Consider the following 21596-nt stretch of genomic DNA (forward strand, 5'->3'; position numbering starts at 1 on the left):
TTGACATTTTGATTCTATTTTAAGTAACTCTGCAGTTACACCTTCACGTGGTTGTTCAAGCACGGTGACTAATTTTTGAAGCTGTTGCTGTGTTTGTCTCTGATTTTGTTCCATTAGTTGTTTCATTAGTTGCATTAATTGGAACAATAATGTATTCGTCTCTTGAACCAGTTGCTCATTACTTTTCGGCACTGCATTTGCTCCAGCAACATTCGCATTTTGAAAAGCAGAAAAAGTATCTTGACTTAAGTGGAGAAAAAGGTGAGGACGCAAAAACCGGAATCTACAGTGTTTGCAAGATTGTGTCTTGTCGTTTGGGATTCCTGGGGCGAGCTGTTGCCGACCGATCGATCGACAATACCACCCTGTTCACTAGCTGTTTCACTGTCTACACCATTATTTATTGCCTGGTCCATTTCCCTATACACAATTACCAAATTACTATCCTGAATATCTATTAATTGATTACATGATGGCGCTAACGCACTACTCTCGTCCTCACTGTCATTTCTAAGTTTACTTTGGAGCCTAGTATTACGTTTTTCACACGCCATAATTTTCACAATATTTCACACGATAACACAATAAAGTACAATTTGAAGAGCAAAAATAAGAAAACACATTAACATAGCACTGAAAATAAGATCTAATTAATTGCAAGCACGGCTGCGAAACACTTGGGGCACATTTACATGCATGCCATAACTGTTTTACAGTACAACAATGAAAAACTACTACTAAAAAGGAAATTCTCTCTACAATTACACGCTAGCAAAAAACAGTAACTACACTAATTACTCGATCTACCAGAAAAAAAATCAGAAGATTTCAGTGAGGTATCCTGTGCTAAGGGTCGACTTATGAAACGGCCCCTTTGAAAATCAAGGATGACTGTGCTGGTAAACTTCTACGTTATTTGATTTTCAAACAGCTGAGCAAAACTGAACGTACTCAGACAGCTTTCTCTTTACTTATTCTGATCATCACTAAACTGACACACAACATTTTAGCGCAACGCAGTCTGACTTTCAATAATCCCTACAAAAGAATGGCCCTGGCTAACAATAACCTATATCATCCATGACTCACTCACCTCACAAAAATCTTCGTTACTCGAACTACCGCAATACAGCGAGCGCCAATACTGCCAACTAAATAAAAGATTCTAACTACTGAAGGCACTAATTACTGATATAGTTAGCAAATGAAAGATTTTGATAGAGAACAAAAAATGTATTTACCTTAATAGCGTTCAAAAGTCATAATATATATGTATAATTTTGTGACATCCAATTCAACAAATTTCCTTTTTCTACACACGTCCAGATCGTCCGCTCAAAACTCTGGCATCTCTCTCCCCACATCCATCACTGCTGGCGGCTCACCTCCAACTGCCCAACGCTAAGCGCTGTTCACATCCAACTGCCCAACACTATATAAGCGAATATTCCAACAATGAGTCCAACCAGCCACAGACTGCACACAGCACAGTCGGTGATTTTCATACAGAGCGCTACGTGGCGATACCAACATAAAAACCTACAACATAAAAGCCTACTTACAAAGGGGGTGTACTAATGATCTGAAAACCGTGCTTCCTATATCGCTCCTAAACGCTGACTACAAGATAGTTGCTAGGATACTGCTTCGCCGATTGAACACCATTGCTGGTCGCCTCACCGGCCAGTATCAGTCGTGGGTCCGCCACAAGTACCCACTACGTGTCATGTCGAAAATGGGAATTAAACCTTCTTTCGTCGATATCATCAGGAGATTATACACTCATGTAACTTCAAGAATTCTTGTCAATGGGCAATGCACAGCGAGAATTCCCATCCTAGCATCGATACGACAAGGCTGCCCCCTCTCTATGCTGCTGATCTCGCCATCAATCGAGCCTCTTTTACGATCATTACTTGTCAAACTCGCTGTAAATGAAATTGGAGGCAACAGATTTGTCTGCAGATGTCACGCTGATGACATGGTCGTACATGTGACTGATCCGTCCGATGTTATGAAGGTACAGGACGTGATTCAGACAAAGTTCTTGTTCTGGAGCTAAAATTAATGTAAGTAAATCTAGCATTTTACAGTTAGGCAGAGGAGTAGGGTTCCATGAAACAGGACCAGTTGAACAAGCGGATACCATAAAACTTCTGGGGATACGGTTTAGCAAATGACAGCGGCCTAGAATTGGAAAATGAAACTCAACAGTCTCCGGGCGGTATTACGAGAGAATTCTTCCCGTTCTCTAGATATGATAAAAAATTCACGCTGAGAAATCTCGCTATACTTCCTAACGTGTACTGCCTCGCAAGTATTTTCCCTTTGCCTTCAACAATAGGAAAACGAATTGAATCTGCTCTAGCGTGGTTCATATGTAGAGGGCGAATCCTTAGGGTAGATTATCAAACCGTGACTACCCGAACCGAGAGGTGGCTTAGGTCTCACCAACGTTAGAGATAAATGCAGAGCCCTGTTGATATCTCTGATGGAAAAGGCCAGTGTATAAGTGAATTAGCGAAGAAATTCCCCACAACCACTTGGAGTCGAGTTTGGCAAAACATTCATGTTACAACCTTAGCGTCACATGTAAGAGCTACGTGGTATTGCGCTTTATACAACACCATAAGCAGAAATGAGCGTCTTTTTAAGATCGGCTTGTCAAATACCGACCAATTCATGGACTGTCAGACGACTGATACTCTACTTCACCGTTTTACTCGTGGCGCCGCTAACGAGGTATGGCTACGGACACGACATAAACTGGCTATCATGAACTGCACGACTGATGACAATATAGATCTGGAATAACTGCTCAATCCCACAAGATGGCCTTATCCAAATCAGAAGCGACTTTCAACCTATTGGATAAGTTCGTAGAGTTCTGCTTGGCAAGGCAGAGCAAATTTCTAGTCGAATTTCAATACGCCCTCATGCGAGAGTACGCGAAAATTTCCCAGCAAATAAAATGGAAGGCTCAGAGGGGTGGCTATTTGCCGACAATTTTCAACACAGCGTGACAAAGCAAAGAGCGCTGTCTACGTATCTAGTCGTATCTTATGCCTTCTCGCACTACAGAAGGAATCTGATTTAATGCAAGCATTCTTATCCTAAATGGAAGAGATTTATCCTCAATGCTCTTTATATTCACATAACGTCTATGTTTCAATTTTCAGGAAGTTAGTTTGTTTTTTATGAGTGCATGGCACACGGTTACTGCCTTTAGAATAACGTTTTGTTTTTTGGAGAAATACAAGGCACATTTAACTCTGAGGCGATAGGCATGCCCGAATCCATTTCTGTATGAGTTAAATTCTTACAAGAAAAAAAAAACGGGAGAGTACCTTCGTTATTATCTGAAGCAACGACGATGCCACTTCAAGTCATGATTGTGAATTCAATGGAATGCAATTCTTCGCGAAGACAAACAGTTTTGACCGTGCTAAAGAGTGGATGGAGCTCAAAAATAAAAAAAGGGGGGTATGATTCCTGCCTTGGGTGCAGGAGGTCCCGGGTTCAAATCCCATACGAGCCCTACCGTTTTGACCGTGCTGAAGAGTAGGTGGAGCTCAGCCACGTTTGCAGCTCTGCAATGAAGAACAGATGTCTACCGCAGCACTCTGTGTGTAGCACTAGGGTCATGAAGGGACCATTTGATATGACAAGAATCCGACACCAGTAAATTATATAGGTCGATTTCTGTAGAAGAGCCGACAACAATCTTGCCTGCAACGGAAAACAAAGGTTGTCTTTGCAGAACATGTGCACCGTGAGTGGAGACGTAGGCTGCCTTCATAAAAAAAGGCTACCATAGCTGCATAGTAAGCAAGAAGACCCAGGTTCAAGTTGTGGCCACAGCATAAATTTTAATTCATTTCTTCAGTTTCCATCAGTCTCATATTTATACATCGTTCTCATAAACAAACATACGCATACAGAATATTCTTGGCAAGATAATGCCTGTTCACATATGGCTAGATTTTCTATCGCTTTTCTTCGTGCTTGCCAAACCCTGCCTTGACCAGCTAGATCGCCGGAACTCTCTACAACAGAGAACTTTGGAACATAATTGTCAGGGCCCTTCAACGGACTCGGGATTTAGGGGAATAAAAAGCGCTGTTGGGTGGAATTTGGCACGATATCCCTCAGGAGCACTTACAATAACTGTATCAATGAATGCCATGCCGAAAAATTGCTTGCATAAGGGCCAGAAGTCTACGAAACTGTTACTGTCTTGCTCAATTTGCGAAGCCCTTCCTCTTGATTAAATATCCATTTTTACTGGAATTGCAATGATTTGTTCGTCTGTATATATGCCTTAGATCTACTGACTTCCATCCCATTCTGATAATTCCTTCGTGGTGCGTCTTCTTTTTGTGTTTTATTTATCTATTGTCTTAGAGTGTATTCTTGGAATAACTTTGCTTTTATTGTGCCATCCAGTCCGCCCCCGGTAGTTGATATGCGGGCACGGTACCTCAGCGTGCTCGGTCAGAGAGACAGTGACCCTCTGTAATAAAAAGACTGAGTAAAGGAATCAACGACCAACTTGGACGGATGTCATGTGACGTCCGCGCAGACTAAACCCAACGAAGAACACCGAACAAAATTAAGAAGAAGAAAAAAAAGTGGTCAGCGCGACAGAATGGCAATCCTAAGGGCCAGAGTTCGATCCCAGGCTGAGTCTGAGATTTTCTCCTCTCAGAGACTGGGTGTTGTGTTGTCCTAATCATCATCATTACATCCCCATTGACGCGCAAGTCACCGAAGTGGCGTGAAATCGAACGACTTGCACCCGGCGAACGGTCTACCCGACGGGAGGCCCTAGTCACACAACATTTATATTTTTATTGTGCCATCCTACTTAGCAAAGGGTAGAGTACATTACCAAAATCATTTATCAGGGTATTAAATGTTCATTTATCTCAGATCCAACTCATGTTTTATGCTTTTAGATAATAAACCTGGCTGTTCTAGTGATGAGCTTTTTCCGATATACAGGGTGGGCCACTGAACGTGACGGGGCGAAATATCTCAAGAAATAAGCGTCAAATGAAAAAACTAAAAAAGGACGAAACTTGTCTAGCTTGAAGGGGGAAACCAGATGGCGCTATGGTTGGCCCGCTAGATGGCGCTGCCATAGGTCAAACGGATATCAACTGCGTTTTTTTAAATAGGAACCCCATTTTTATTACATATTCGTGTAGTACGTAAAGAAATATGAATGTTTTAGTTGAAGCACGTTTTTCGCTTTGTGATAGGTGGCGCTGTAATAGTCACAAACATATGGCTCAAAATTTTAGACGAACAGTTGGTAACAGGTAGGTTTTTGAAATTAAAATACAGAACGTAGGTACATTTGAACATTTTATTTCGGTTGTTCCAATGTGATACATGTACCTTTGTGAACTTATCATTTCTGAGAACGCATGCTGTTACAGCGTGATTACCTGTAAATACCACATTAATGCAATAAATGCTCAAAATTATGTCCGTCAACCTCATTGCATTTGGCAACAGGTGTAACGACATTCCTCTCGACGGCGAATGGTTCGCCTTTCGTAATGTTAGCACATGCACTGACAATGCGCTGACGCATGTTGTCAGGCGTTGTCGGTGGATCACGATAGCAAATATCCATCAACTTTCCCCACAGAAAGAAATCCAGGGTTGTCAGAACCGGTGAACGTGGGGGCCATGGTATGGTGCTTCGACGACCAATCCACCTGTCATGAAATATGCTATTCAATACCGCTTCAACCGCACGCGAGCTATGTGCCGGACATTCATCATGTTGGAAGCACATCGCCATTCTGTCATGCAGTGAAAGATCTTGTAGTTAACATCGGTAGAACATTACGTAGAAAATCAGCATACCATGCACCATTTAGATTACCATCGATAAAATGGGGGCCAATTATCCTTCCCCTCATAATGCCGCACCATACATTGACCCGCCAAGGTCGCTGATGTTCCACTTGTCGCAGCCATCGTAGATTTTCCGTTGCCCAATAGTGCATATTATGCCGGTATACTTTACCGAAGTTGGTGAATGACGCATCGTCGCTAAATAGAACGCGTGCAAAAAATCTGTCATCGTCCCGTAATTTCTCTTGTGCCCAGTGGCAGAACTGTACATTACGTTCAAAGTCGTCGTCATGCAATTCCTGGTGCATAGAAATATGGTACGGGTGCAAACGATGTTGATGCAGCATTCTCACCACCGACGTTTTTGAGATTCCCGATTCTCGCGCAATTTGTCTGCTACTGATGTGCGGAATAGCCGCGACAGCAGCTAAAACACCTACTTGGGCATCATCATTTGTTGCAAGTCGTGGTTGACGTTTCACATGTGGCTGAACACTTCCTGTTTCCTTTAATGACATAACTATCCGGCGAACGGTCCGAACACTTGGATGATGTCGTCCAGGATACCGAGCAGCAGACATGCACACGCCCGTTGGGCATTTTGATCACAATAGCCATACATCAACACGATATCGACCTTTTCCGCAATTGGTAAACGGTCCATTTTAACACGGGTAATGTATCACGAAGCAAATACCGCCCGCACCGGCGAAATGTTACGTGATACCACATATTTATACGTTTGCGACTATTACAGCGCCATCTATCACAAAGCGAAAAAAAGTGTTCCAACTAAAACGTTCATATTTCTTTACGTACTACACGAATATGTAATAAAAATGGGGGTTCCTATTTAAAAAACGCAGTTGATGTCCGTTTGACCTATGGCAGTATCATCTAGCGGGCCAACCATAGCGCCATCTGGTTTACCCCTTCAAGCTAGACGAGTTTCGTTCTTTGTAGTTTTTTCGTTAACGCTTATTTCGTGATATATTTGGCCCGGTCACTATCAATGGACCACCCTGTAGATCAGATGATCCCTCCTCTCATCAACATGTCTATTCGCGTGGTGTGGTAGCCAGATTGTCATACTTGCCTCGCCTGTCAATTATCATTCAGTAAGACGTTTCCGTTGGAGACATTATTATTTCCTTTAATTGATTTGCATGATCATATGGGGTGCTTCTCTTCTCTGTAGGTCACCAGAGATCGGATTATAACATCACGGGGGTATGCAAAACAGTACAACCGACACCCCACTTAGGGAAACTCATCGACAACTGTATCACAGCTATACAAAGGAAACATGAATGAGAGAAGCTCGGGTGCGTCAAGCGATAAGCAAAGTTAATGGACTCACACGTCATCCGCCACTGCGAAGCAGCGTATACATCCCCAGTGAACTGATTAGACTGTCGACGTCAAAGTTGACAAATGCCACGCTGCGGAGGCACACTGCCCCTGTTTCTGTAATGATCGTGTTGCGCCATGGCACAGCAGTGGAGGCGGAAGCGCCTCGCAGCTTACGGTCCGGTCCGCTAAGCTGGCTGGCGAGCCGGCTGCCTCTCCCCGGCCCCTGCAGATGGCGCGGGCGCGCCCTCGTTACGCGGAACAATGCGCCGCGCGGCCATTAGCTGATTGTCCACCCCTGCCTCCTGCAAACACTGTTGCAGGGCCGCCATTACACACTCTTCACGATTGTTGTCTGCGACAGCTGCCGGCTGCCAGTTGCCGGGGCTGGAACATGTCGCGAGAGCAGCTGTGTGACTGCACACAGCCGTCAGGTATGCGTAGTGCGGTGAATACTAAAAGCAGTTAGCCCGCATCTTGTGGTCGTGCGGTAGCGTTCTCGCTTCCCACGACCGGGTTCCCGGGTTCGATTCCCGGCGGGGTCAGGGATTTTCTCTGCCTCGTGATGGCTGGGTGTTGTGTGCTGTCTTTAGGTTAATTAGGTTTAAGTAGTTCTAAGTTCTAGGGGACTGATGACCATGGATGTTAAGTCCCATAGTGCTCAGAGCCATTTTGAACTAAAAGCAGTTAAAAAATCACGACGACAAACTATCAGTCTTCTTAAGAACCTTTCACACTGTGACTGATGAACGAGGAGTATTTATAAGGTTTTAATTTCCATTTCTAACAAATAATTTTAGGTAATTATTTATTTGTTTCTAAGGGCATTATACAGGGTGTTCCATTTATCTGATGACCTGTGCGGCGCAGTAGATGCCCGGCGACCAGAGGCCGTGTCGCCCGTCTGCTGTTGCGGTATGACATGCCTACATTTAAAATACAAGCAAATAATTTCGTACTCACCCATGTCACGTAAGGAGATGCTGGAACTGCCTGCCACCATTTTCCACGCATTTCTGGCATCTACTCGAGAAATTATTAATAACACGATATAATTCTCTGAGATATTGAATTAATTGATTCTCGGATATTATCCTTGAGTTCCTCTATCGCGGGAGGATTTGTTGTGTACGCTTTGTCTGTGAGTGCATCCCACAAATAAAACTCGCACGGAATTAAATCAGGACTTCTAGCGCGTCAGATCACACTTTCATCGATCACAACATTGGCCGTATGAGCCCTTGCCGAATCCTGTCGAAACAAAGGCGATGCTTCGTTCTCTTTCGTTCAGTTCATTCAAAAACGGTCGCAAAATGTTCTGCACATATCTTTCAGTTGTAAACGTGTCACTGGCAAAAAACTGCCTTATTATTCTGCCACCACTAACGGCGCACTTCACCCCTATTTTATGATCCTGAAGGGGTTCCTCATTAACCACAACAGGACTATCTGCCTTCCAATGTCGACAGTTTTGGGAGTTTGCATACCTGTATAAATGGAACCAAGCCTCGTCTGAAAACAGAATGAGGTAGCGATCCATTTCACTCGTTTTAAAACTCGTTTGCAAAACTTAACGCTGTGTGCAGGATCACCAGGTAGAAGTTCTTGTACTGCTGATACTTTATAGGGTCTCAGCCCAAGCAGCTTAGCACCTCTTTGTTCAGAGGTGCACGATATCTGTTTTTGCTGCGAAAGACGTCTAAGAGACTAAAATGGAGACGGGCTTCTTTGAACACTGTACATCGTCGTTTACGCTTCATGTTTGAATAATTAAATAATTCGCTCTTGCTGTTGTTGCGTTCGCAAACTTCACTGTCACACTAGTGATGCATGTTTCACTGCTCGAATGACACTGGCCGACAAGGTGCGCATGTCTGTACGCCCTTCAGGCTCAAACCCAGAAAAGAAAAGGAGGCATAGTGCACGGGACCCATTCGAACGGCAGGAGCAAATCCGCATAACCCGGGTATGCGGTCGTCAGGTAAATGGAACACCCTGTATATTACGGTACGAGGCCAAGAGTGCCGGCCGTTGTAACCGAGCGGTTCTAGGCGCTTCAGTCTGGAACCGCGCGGCCGCTACAGTCGCAGGTTCGAATCCTGAATCGGGCATGGATGTGTGTGATGTCCTTAGGTTAGTTAGGTTTAAGTAGTTCTGAGTTCTAGGGGACTGATGACCTAAGATGTTAAGTCCCACAGTGCTCAGAGCCATTTGAACGAGGCCAAGAGGCTGCTGTGTTCGATTATACACTCCTGGAAATTGAAATAAGAACACCGTGAATTCATTGTCCCAGGAAGGGGAAACTTTATTGACACATTCCTGGGGTCAGATACATCACATGATCACACTGACAGAACCACAGGCACATAGACACAGGCAACAGAGCATGCACAATGTCGGCACTAGTACAGTGTATATCCACCTTTCGCAGCAATGCAGGCTGCTATTCTCCCATGGAGACGATCGTAGATATGCTGGATGTAGTCCTGTGGAACGGCTTGTCATGCCATTTACACCTGGCGCCTCAGTTGGACCAGCGTTCGTGCTGGACGTGCAGACCGCGTGAGACGACGCTTCATCCAGTCCCAAACATGCTCAATGGGGGACAGATCCGGAGATCTTGCTGGCCAGGGTAGTTGACTTACACCTTCTAGAGCACGTTGGGTGGCACGGGATACATGCAGACGTGCATTGTCCTGTTGGAACAGCAAGTTCCCTTGCCGGTCTAGGAATGGTAGAACGATGGGTTCGATGACGGTTTGGATGTACCGTGCACTATTCAGTGTCCCCTCGACGATCACCAGTGGTGTACGGCCAGTGTAGGAGATCGCTCCCCACACCATGATGCCGGGTGTTGGCTCTGTGTGCCTCGGTCGTATGCAGTCCTGATTGTGGCGCTCACCTGCACGGCGCCAAACACGCATACGACCATTATTGGCACCAAGGCAGAAGCGACTCTCATCGCTGAAGACGACACGTCTCCATTCGTCCCTTCATTCACGCCTGTCGCGACACCTCTGGAGGCGGGCTGCACAATGTTGGGGCGTGAGCGGAAGACGGCCTAACGGTGTGCGGGACCGTAGCCCAGCTTCATGGAGACGGTTGCGAATGGTCCTCGCCGATACCCCAGGAGCAACAGTGTCCCTAATTTGCTGGGAAGTGGCGGTGCGGTCCCCTACGGCACTGCGTAGGATCCTACGGTCTTGGCGTGCATCCGTGCGTCGCTGCGGTCCGGTCCCAGGTCGACGGGCACGTGCACCTTCCGCCGACCACTGGCGACAACATCGATGTACTGTGGAGACCTCACGCCCCACGTGTTGAGCAAGTCGGCGGTACGTCCACCCGTCCTCCCGCATGCACACTATACGCCCTCGCTCAAAGTCCGTCAACTGCACATACGGTTCACGTCCACGCTGTCGCGGCATGCTACCAGTGTTAAAGACTGCGATGGAGCTCCGTATGCCACGGCAAACTGGCTGACACTGACGGCGGCGGTGCACAAATGCTAGGCAGCTAGCGCCATTCGACGGCCAACACCGCGGTTCCTGGTGTGTCCGCTGTGCCGTGCGTGTGATCATTGCTTGTACAGCCCTCTCGCAGTGTCCGGAGCAAGTATGGTGGGTCTGACACACAGGTGTCAATGTGTTCTTTTTTCCATTTCCAGGAGTGTATTTTTATTGCAATAGCCTATTTGGGCGTGAGTGCCATCTTCAGGTTATATCAGGTGGTCTTGATATCCAGATGACACTGCTGTCTTAGCTGCTGTCACTGATGTATAAGTTTTGTCGTTTGATGTTAGCAGAGCTATAGGAGGCGTTAAACTTTAGCTGGAGCAGTAATTTCTGGAGTTTTCAAATAACATCATTATGAAATAAACTTTTATAATTCGACAACTTCAGAAATAGTTGCTCCAGCTAAAGTTTAGCACTTGCTATAGCTCCACTAACATCAAAGGAGCAATAGTGACAGAAAGTAAAACAGCGATATCATTTGGATATCAAGACCTCATGATATACCTGAAGGTGGTAATCAAGCCAGTTAAGGCCTAGTGTCTTGGTTCCATAGCATAATATGTAGTGTCCTTATTTGACATACGACGCAGTGGGCAGAGATGAGTACAAATTTATTTGTTTGTCTGTAGGTTCCGGGTGGTTATAACTAGAGTTCAGCTTTACTAAAACTACGATTCGGTAGTTTTGATACACTACATAAATGAGGTAGTCAGTGGTTGGACTACAGGTAGTACTGGTAGGGAAAGAAACATAAATGAATGTATAAGAGAGAAACTGGGAGCCAACGACTTCACTCTCTCTCTCATTCTCTCTCTCTGTTTTTTTTTTTTTTTTCTTTTTGTTCAGTTTGCACATAATTAGAACCGCGCATCGTTCAGTGTTAGCTCATTGAATATTATGTATCCTTACAGAAAATAAATTGCATGTTATAAGTCATAAAAATTAGTTCACCCCATAACACCTGCACTTTTATGTAAACAAAGCGATGATTGAGGCCAGTACAGTTTACATGAGCAAACATAAAAAAATGTAATTATTGTCGTTTTTTGTAATGAGTAGAACTTTCGTCATCATGATCGAAGGCAAGGGTTTCCTGTCATTATTGATAAATTCGGAAGTTTTTTTACTGTTAACAGAAAAATGCTTTACAGGAGGTCGACGAGGTATTGAAACGCTGTGTGATATATTTTTGTTTAGTGTTTTTTTATTTAACCTTGTTATTAAGGAAATTAATTTCCTAGTGCTGTATCATAAATCTGCATTTTTACTTTATTCTTAATACAACATACCTCTGCTTCATATCACAAAGCAACAATTTTTGAATAACATCTGAATTAAACATTGACAGTTTCAGTTTTGCTATAGATGTTGTGTTTTCTTAAGAAACAGACAGGAGAATTGCTATTTAGAATGTTTTGTAGGTTACCCAGCTCTTTGTATTCATCACTGTTTCTAGACAGGTCGTCACTTCCAGTTTTTTGGGGAATCTACTAAGACACTGGACGCATACGTAAAGGAAACAATCGTTATGAGGCAACACCTGATAGGTATGCAGCACACCTGACATGAAAGTAACGTAGTTACGACTTTAAGTACCCAACGCTACTAGGAAAATTACTGTTGTCTACGCTTACTTATGGCAGTCCCACGGAAACCTACAGTAGTTTTACAACTCTAGTTATAACTGAAGTGCAGCTGGTCACAGAGTACGGCGTGGGCTGTAATCATCGCATGGCAGCGAAACTTGGTAGATATTCTAATGCGTCAATGCAGAGCCGATTTACGCTGAAAAAAAAATAATTCCAATTTTGGTCACAAGGTGTAAATCCTCCCCTGCGAATGTAACAAAGGTGTATACAAATGTTTCAGTATGTAATGGCAAAGGTCAAACAAGTTTTTTTTTTAATTTTTTATTTTATTTCATTTTTTTTACACAATGTGTCCAATATGGGCACCGTAGAAGTCGACGAGATGCTCTACAGTCCCAGATTTGCACCTGATGGTCAAAACTGGAACTATTTTTTTCCACTGTAAATCGGTCCCGCGTTAACGCATTTGCCTAGCTACCATGTTTTGCTGCCATACGATAATTGCGACCTACACTGGACCTTAGCAACTAGCTTTACTTGATTTATAACCACCTGGGACGTGGTTACAGATCTGGTATAGATGGAAATCCACACTCCACAGTAATGTAGCAAGCCGCTAGAGAACGCAAAACCAAAGAAAGTACCCCACTGATAAAACTGAAGAAACATGTGCCATTTTGTTCTGGCTCCGCTGTTGGCACGCTGCATTGTTGCTGCGTAGCAAGCCTCTTGAAAAGCCAAAACAAAACTGCGTTGCCCAGTGATGTAGCGGTGGTGGACTGTGCCATTTTCCTCAGCATGCTTTACATCTACACCATACGAGGCGTCGCTATAAAATAACGGGGCTGTTACTGTACGATATATAATTTAACCCTACCCTGCATGGTGTTGCCGTTTGGCAACGCTAATTTTCGTTACGTTTTGCGGTCGTACTTCTTGTTGCCAGATGGCAACACCGTGCATATTGTATACATTGGATTCTATTCTAAGCATTTAGTTAATCGTTTCCTCCACAGATGGCACCACAGTCTTGAATTGAGGAGTAGAACAAAGAGCGCTCCAGTGAATTTTACTCACTGTTGAGCATTAAATTGCGTAATATAATTATAAACTGACACAGCTTCTGTCAAGTAAAAACATTTTTTCATGTTACAGAGATTTAATAGGAGTATAAAGCATACTAAACACTAATTTTTTCCTTAAAAGTAACTATGCATTCAGTCATAGCATTGCGCGTACTAGCTTAGAAAGCTTGCACGCAGCGCTGACGAAATTTCTGTAATTACAGTGAATTGAGGCTCTTTCTTTTATAAAATTAGGTATCATCAATCCTAAAAAAAGTTTATTTTGTCGATGACGATGGACGCTTAAAGGAGTTGACAGAAGAAATTTGGTTTTCAATACCACTTCCGAATGAAGGTGAAGATGACAGTGGTGATGAAGATGAAATATGTGACACCAGCAATAAATACGTGAAATTTCACAGTGAAACTGTTAATCTTATTGAATCCAATGGTACTTTAAATGATTCTGATTGTGCCGGGCAGGCAGTCAATGCAGACAACTCGGTAGTTGCAGCAGGAGCTACAACTGCAAGTACGAGAGGCGGTTATGCTGCAATATCCGCGCAAGGTGAGAACAATACATCACAGATAAAGAAAATATGAGATGTGTTGTGGAAGAAAGGAGAGATGAACTATGTAGAGCAACCTTTGCTTGGAAAAGAAGCTTTACCAGATGAGCTATTAGCAAAGGAGACACCATATGACTTCTTTTCGTATTTTTTAAAAAATATTTTAGAGTTGGTTTCACGCGAATCTACGCTTTATTGTACCCAGATGAATTTGTCTAAGCTCAGAACTGTTACTGTAGAAGATATTCAAAAGTTTTTAGGTGTTTGTATCCTCTCTTCTGTTGTGAAACTAAAGAATGTGAGAATGTACTGGAATAACGTTGTGGGCCCATCAGTTGTACAGGACAATATTACTGTCAATAAATTTGAGCAAGTGAGGCGCTTCTTACACTTTCAAGACAATTTAGCAAATACTAATGCAGAAGACAAGCTCAGAAAGATAAGACCTATTTTTACGCACCTGAATGAAAAATTTGGTTCATTTCCAATGGAGGAGTCAATAACTGTAGATGAACAGATGTGTGCTACCAAAGCCAGGCACCATCTCAAAATGTACATGCCAGATAAACCCCATAAAGGTGGCTATAAACTGTTTTTACTTCGTGGTGTATCTGGGTATGCTTACAGAATGGAGATGTATACAGGGCATGAATATAAACGGGTCAAGAATGATGCAGAGATGGGTCTTGGTGCCAGCAGCAATGTGGTTGTTAGATTATGTTGGAATGTACCAGAGAATGTAATTCACAAAATGTACTTTGATAATTATTACACATCAATACCGCGACGACAAGTCCCTGAGTAAAGAGGAAAGGGGTAAAATACTTTAGTTTATTGGAAATTATGAAGGAACAGAGATCTCAAATGTACTCTGGAATCACAACAAGACAGTTATGTTGGTGTCCACGTTTGTAGGAAGTGACCCTGTAAGCAGTTTAAGAGATATGATAGAAGTAGGAAGGAACATATTTTTGTATCTTGTCCAAAAATTGTGCAAATGGGGGGAGTCGATCTTCTAGACAGTCTCATTGGCAGATACAGAATCATAGTGCTGAGTAAGAAGTGGTACTTTCGAATATTTTACTATATTTTTGATGTAGCCACAATCAACAGCTGAATTTTGTACTGCAGAGCTAACAGCGTCCGCATCTACATCTACATCTACATTTATACTCCGCAAGCCACCCAACGGTGTGTGGCGGAGGGCACTTTACGTGCCACTGTCATTACCTCCCTTTCCTGTTCCAGTCGCGTATGGTTCGCGGGAAGAACGACTGTCTGAAAGCCTCCGTGCGCGCTCTAATCTCTCTAATTTTACATTCGTGATCTCCTCGGGAGGTATAAGTAGGGGGAAGCAACATATTCGATACCTCATCCAGAAACGCACCCTCTCGAAACCTGACGAGCAAGCTACACCGCGATGCAGAGCGCCTCTCTTGCAAAGTCTGCCACTTGAGTTTGTTAAACATCTCCGTAACGCTATAACGGTTACCAAATAACCCTGTGACGAAACGCGCCGCTCTTCTTTGGATCTTCTCTATCTCCTCCGTCAACCCGATCTGGTACGGATCCCACACTGATGAGCAATACTCAAGTATAGGTCGAACGAGTGTTTTGTAAGCCACCTCCTTTGTTGATGGACTACATTTTCTAAGGACTCTCCCAATGAATCTCAACCTGGTACCCGCCTTACCAACAATTGATTTTATATGATCATTCCACTTCAAATCGTTCCGCACGCACACTCCCAGATATTTTACAGAAGTAACTGCTACCAGTGTTTGTTCCGCTATCATATAATCATACAATAAAGGATCCTTCTTTCTATGTATTCGCAATACATTACATTTGTCTATGTTAAGGGTCAGTTGCCACTTCCTGCACCAAGTGCCTATTCGCTGCAGATCTTCCTGCATTTCGCTACAATTTTCTAATGCTGCAACTTCTCTGTATACTACAGCATCATCCGCGAAAAGCCGCATGGAACTTCCGACTCTATCTACTAGGTCATTTATATATATTGTGAAAAGCAATGGTCCCATAACACTCCCCTGTGGCACGCCAGAGGTTACTTTAACGTCTGTAGACGTCTCTCCATTGATAACAACATGCTGTGTTCTGCTTGCTAAAAACTCTTCAATCCAGCCACACAGCTGGTCTGATATTCCGTAGGCTCTTATTTTGTTTATCAGGTGACAGTGCGGAATTGTATCGAACGCCTTCCGGAAGTCAAGAAAAATAGCATCTACCTGGGAGCCTGTATCTAATATTTTCTGGGTCTCATGAACAAATATACCGAGTTTGGTCTCACACGATCGCTGTTTCCGGAATCCATGTTGATTCTTACATAGTAGATTCTGGGTTTCCAAAAACGACATGATACTCGAGCAAAAACATGTTCTAAAATTCTACAACAGATCGACGCAACCCAGTGTCTCAAGCTAAGGAGCTGCAATTAGAAAATTGTCGGATTGAACTGGCGCCGGCCGCGGTGGTCTAGCGGTTCTGGCGCTGCAGTCCGGAACCGCGGGACTGCTACAGTCGCAGGTTCGAATCCTGCCTCGGGCATGGGTGTGTGTGATGTCCTTAGGTTAGTTAGGTTTAAGTAGTTCTAAGTTCTAGGGGACTTATGACCTAAGATATTGAGTCCCATAGTGCTCAGAACCATTTGAACCATTTTGAACTGGCTGAAACTTTGCTCAAAATTGGTTTCAGTTCTACACCAAAGAGAGGAATGCAAAGTTTTACAGAGAAACCACCAGCGAAGAAGAAGAAGGCAGCTTCACACCATCCAACTAAAAATTTAAGATTCGATTAAGTCGGATACTGGCCTGTTTATTTAGATGAAAAATAGAGGTGCAAAAATGAAAATTGCAAAGGTTATACCATTTTTAAATGCGAAAAATGTAACATGGAGCTGTGTCTTAACAAGAACAGTAAATGTTTCACTAAATATCATGTACTGTGATTTTAATGTTTTCAGATTTATTCACAGATATATCCGGCTTTAAATGCCACTGAGATCAATAATATGAAATTTAAATTCGAAATCAAATATTTCATAAAATGTTTGTTCTATAAAATGTATTTGTTAATTAATTTTCCTGTTTGGTTTTCTGTTGTAAAAGTTTTGGTAACTGGAGAGGGCGTTATGCCTAAACACATGATGCCAGATGGCAACAAGTAATAAATAATGACTTTCACATTGTTAAATGAGTTATATTATTTTTTCAATATTTTTCCCCTTCATTGGTGAACATTTTCTACCATACATATTTTTTTGCGCTAAAATAAAAATTCATGCAGTGTAGGGTTAAGAACATATATATTGAGGCCCTATCACCCTCAGTATAGCCGGCCGTTGTCGCCGAGCGGTTCTAGGCGCTTCAGTCCGGAACCGCGCTGCTGCTATGGTCGCAGGTTCGAATCCTGCCTCGGGCATGGATGTGAGTGATGTCCTTAGGTTAGTTAGGTTTAAGTAATTCTAAGTCTAGGGGACTGATGACCTCAGATGTTAAGTCCCATAGTGCTTAGAGCCATTTGAACATAAACAAGTATTATAAGTAGAGCACTTGCCCGCGGAAGGCAAAGGTCCCGAGTTCGAGTCTCGGTCCGGCACACAGTTTTAATCTGCCAGGAACTTTCATATCAGCGCACACTCTGCTGCAGATTGAAAATCTCATTCTGGAAACATCCCCTAGGCTGTGGCTAAGCCATGTCTCCGCAATATCCTTTCTTTCAGGAGTGCTAGTCCTGCATGGTTCGCAGGAGAGCTTCTGTAAAGTTTGGAAGGTAGCAGACGAGGTACTGGCGGAAGTAAAGTCGTACTTGGGTAGCTCAGTTGGTAGAGCACTTGCCCGCGAAAGGCAAAGGTCCCGAGTTCGGGTCTCGGTCCGGCACACAGTTTTAATCTGCCAGGAAGTTTCAGTTATAATATACATCAGTAATTTTTTTTTAGCTCTTACACTTTAACTCGTATTGTAAATAGTTAAAATACATTTTCAATAAAAAAAAATTACCTCTTATACTTTATCCTTTTATTCCAACAAACATACAATCTCATGTCAACTCCCTGACCGAAGCCGGGTTCCCCAGATAGTATGTAATATGAACAAGAAACAATAAGGAATAACAAGTGTAGTGGGTCATGGGCGCAATGACCGCCACTGGGAGCTATGAGCCTTCTTTAAGTTTGTCAGGAGACGTGCGACTCCAATCTGGGGAGTGCTGGGTTCATATGCTAGCGAGGCAGACAGGAGTACATAGTGTGTGGTTGCAGTAAAACGATCAGTGCACATAACAATTCTTTCTTAATCCATTCATGGCCGAGCGGTGCTAGGCGCTTCAGTCTGGAGCCGCGCGACCGCTACGGTCGCAGGTTCGAATCCTGCCTCGGGCATGGATGTGTGTGATGTCCTTAGGTTAGTTAGGTTTAAGTAGTTCCAAGTTCTATGGGACTGATGACCTCAGAAGTTAAGTCCCACAGTGCTCAGAGCCATTTGAACCATTTTTTACTCCATTCAACTCGAACAACTACGAAGGTGGTTTGTTTATTAAGGCTGGTAAATTTCCATGAAAGAATGGAACATTTTTGTTGTTTCTTCGTGTTTGGTAAGGTTCATTATTCCAAGGATCTTACTAAGAATTTCAACAAGCATACAGTTAATTGTTGACAGTCGTCTGAATTGCTCATTGTGTCGGCTTAGATTGAAAATGGAGCGAACCGAGATTCGTGTATTAAACATTTTCATTTGAAGAGTTGGACTGTCGCGCAGATAGAACAGAATTGGATGAATTTCACTCGGACTATTTACTTTTGGATTAATGAATCTAAACGTGGTCGGACAAGCTCCGAAGACAAAGCGCACTCCGGCCATCCACTTGACGTTACCACAAAGGAAACCATAAACCAAATCCATGATATGGTAATGCAAAACCGCCGAATAAAAATTCATGAGATTGCGGAGAATGTAGACGTGTCAGCTAGCGAGTGTGTAATATCCTCCATGGAGACTTGGGCTGAAGAAGCTGTGTGGGTGGTGGATGGCACGACTGCTCACAGTCGACCAAAAGCGGATCCAGCATAGTTTTTCAACACAATGGCTGGTGATGTTTAATCGTAATCCACAAGACTTTTTGACAGATTTGTGACTTTTGATGAAATCTGGATCCATCATTACGCACCAGTTTCAAAAAAATGGTTCAAATGGCTCTGAGCACTATGGGACTCAACATCTTAGGTCATAAGTCCCCTAGAATTTAGAACTACTTAAACCTAACTAACCTAAGGACATCACACACACCCATGCCCGAGGCAGGATTCGAACCTGCGACCGTAGCAGTCCCGCGGTTCCGGACTGCAGCGCCAGAACCGCTAGACCACCGCGGCCGGCTGCACCAGATACAAAGCGGCAGTCAAAACGCTGGAAAAAGTTGATGACGGTGCAGAGAAGAAGCCGAAGACCATTTTTTCAGCTGGTAAGGTAATGGCCACTGGTTTTTGTGATTTGGCCGTGACCTTGAACGTGATTTTCAAGGTGATTTGGATATTAAAGCGTTTTTTTTTTATTTTTTTAAATATGGGAACCTTAATATTTGATTTAATATTTGAAAAGTGGGACAAATTTTATCTAAAAAAAAGATACAGGGTTCAAGGTCATGGCAATGTCCAAGCTAGGTCAAATAAGAAAATATGGTTTTAGTTCTAGTAGGGATTAACTTGGAGCAGGCGGGATACTGCAAAGTTCAATGTTAGATGCAGACTGGAAGGGGCATAAGGGTCACGTATCATGGCCAATAACCATGATTTTACAAGTAATTGTCGAAGGTTATTCGAAGGTTGTGTTCGGTTTCAAGGAAGCCCTTTATTTGTGACGTCAGATTTGGAAAGAGCAAACAGAGATTCGAACTTCAAGTTTTAATTAACGTGTTTATAGGCAAAAATAAATATATCACAGCATATAAATTTTATTGTGACATTTGTAAGATAGAACAAACATCAATAAAACGTAGATTATTGATTTACTAGTCGCTTAATGAGTCCTCTCGTCCTCTCATTCCTGAAGACCCCCCTACCACTGTATTTTACTGCATCCATTCTTTGTTCCGAGTTAATCCCTACTAGAAGTAAAAACATATTTGCTTCTTTGACCTTGATTGAACGTTGTCATCACCCTGAATAATGATCACTCTTTTACGAAAAATTTTCCACTCTTTCCAAATCTTGAATCAAATATAAGGGTTCCCCTTGAAAAAAAATCACTTTAACCTGCAAATCAGCTTGAAAAAAACGTTCAAGGTCACGGTAGTTAGTATCAATGCGTGACCCTCTTTGCCCCCCAACAACTTTCAGATGAAACTCCTCAAATGGCTCTAAGCACTACGGAACTTACCATCTGAGGTCATCAATCCCCTAGACTTAGACCTACTTAAACCTAACTAACCTAAGGACATCACACACATCCATGCCCGAGGCAGGATTCGAACCTGCGACTGCAGCAGCGGCGCGGTTCCGGACTGAAGCGCCTAGAACCACTCGGCCAGAGCGGCCTGCGATGAAAGTCCATCTCGAGTTATTCTCCATTATGGAGCAAAACGGTCCACCCTAGATATATATCACAAGGTGACAACGACCAATGATCCTTTCTTTCAATGTGGATGCTTACCATACCCCATCTTTTATGCCGATGTGGATCTGCCAGTAAGGGGATCATGGGTGGGTGACGCTGCGTCAGCAGTGTGCAACAGGAGGGAAATTTGACTCGGAAGGGAAACGTGGTCTGATGACCAAGGCAGTTACGGCGAACGTTCGAGTAAGCAGGAAAACCCGGGCTAGTGTCCCAGACAGGCACTAATTTTCACCTCTTACCATTGAATCATTTCAATGGCCAAACTCGGCTGAAGTCAATGAAACGTTTGAACAACTAGTTAGATGGCCACCGTATCAAATAAGATGCTTGTTCTTTCGGATATGTACGAAAGAATAGACACCACATATACAGGGTGTCCCTCCTCAGAAGTCATCAAGTGCATTTTCTCTGATGTTATTGCAGGTATATGCAATTTCGTTTCTGCAACGTTGTGCTGGAGGCAACCCAAACAAACTACAGGTGATCACATCTTTCATGCGATGCCCAGCGTCGATGCAAATTGTCGGTTTTTTAACGGTTGCCGGCCGAGCGGTTCTAGGAGCTACGGTCGCAGGTTCGAATCCTGCCTCGGGCATGGATGTGTGTGATGTCCTTAGGTTAGTTAGGTCTAAGTAGTTCTAAGTTCTAGGGGACTGATGACCTCAGAAGTTAAGTCCGATAGTGCTCAGAGCCATTTTAACCTTTACAAATAGAATGATTTTTAAAGTGGAATTTTACATGTCCATTGGACAGTGCGGTTCCAAGTTAGTGTAGTGCGATATTCGTTTTACTGGTGTATACTAACAGGGACAGTAGAACACTAAGAACAGCCAATACTCCAACAGCGACAGACCTGGCTTGGCCCGAACTGACCGTTACTGCCATGCAGAAGCGCTGCTCGGTCGCAGGTAGAGTACTGACTGTTCTTCCTGTTTTATGGCTCCTTTTATTATGTATCGATAGGAGGAATAATTCGCTAGACTGATTTGGGACCGCTCTATCGAATGAGCAC

The sequence above is a fragment of the Schistocerca cancellata genome, chromosome 6 (assembly GCF_023864275.1).
Source record: "Schistocerca cancellata isolate TAMUIC-IGC-003103 chromosome 6, iqSchCanc2.1, whole genome shotgun sequence".
Classification (NCBI taxonomy): Eukaryota; Metazoa; Arthropoda; class Insecta; order Orthoptera; family Acrididae; genus Schistocerca; species Schistocerca cancellata.